We start from the raw sequence: 813 nt of genomic DNA, 5'->3' as shown, positions 1-813 counted from the left end.
TTCAAAGATAAATAGGCATAATCAGGGGACCAAAAGAGAGAGGGTGCTCCAGGCTGGGGAAGCAGAGCCTGCCAAGACTGTGTAAAAAAATGCTGGGCACACCCACGTCCACACCACGTAAACAGAGCAGTAGATGCTCTCATGAACACCTGCGCTCACAGCTGCTCCTTCTATACACTGCTGCTTACATACACAGCCCATGCGCATGCCTGTCTGGGCCCCCCACGTGCACAGCAGACAGCCTGCCGGCTACCTGTGTGACCCACTTATGTCTCTCAACCTCTCTGGGCCTCAGTTCACTCACCTCTTACGTGGAGAAAATGACAGGGACATGGTGAGGGTTATATGAGACAGTACCTGTGGAGTACCAAGGGCAATGTTCAGTCAGTGTTTGCTGTATGATCCTTTTGTAGTTCATAAGCATGATGACTGGGCTTTCATGCTCATGCATGAGATGGGCCTCCCTTCAGTCTTGTTACAGGCCGGCTCTGTGGCTCATGCCTGTAATCCCCGCACTTTGGGAGTCCAAGGTGGGAGGACTGCTTGAGGCCAGGAGTTCAAGACCGGCCTGGGGAACATAGTGAAATCTCATCTGTAGAAGAGGTTTTTTGTTTGTTTTTAATTAGCTGGGCACGGTGGTGCAGCTGTGGTCTCAGCTACTGGAAAGGCTGAGGTGAGGCCAGTTGCGGTGGCTTACACCTATAATCCCAGCACTTTGGGAGGCTGAGGCGGGCGGATCAGGAGGTCAGGAGATCAAGACCATCCTGGCTAACACAGTGAAACCCTGTCTCTACTAAAATAGAAAAAAATTAG

The 813-nt window shown here is 51.4% G+C and overlaps 1 non-coding gene across 1 annotated transcript; it reads left to right on the top strand.

Moving 5' to 3' along the window:
• Positions 1–401: 401 nt before the first annotated feature.
• LOC114670706 (small nucleolar RNA U13) lies at positions 402–509 on the top strand. The gene has a single exon (XR_003720401.2). It is a non-coding gene; the product is annotated as a small nucleolar RNA U13 (small nucleolar RNA).
• Positions 510–813: the final 304 nt, after the last annotated feature.

The sequence above is a fragment of the Macaca mulatta genome, chromosome 10 (genome assembly GCF_049350105.2).
Source record: "Macaca mulatta isolate MMU2019108-1 chromosome 10, T2T-MMU8v2.0, whole genome shotgun sequence".
NCBI classification, from domain to species: domain Eukaryota; kingdom Metazoa; phylum Chordata; class Mammalia; order Primates; family Cercopithecidae; genus Macaca; species Macaca mulatta.
Note: the sequence above shows the minus strand (reverse complement) of the source record. Positions and strands in the feature narration are given on the sequence as shown.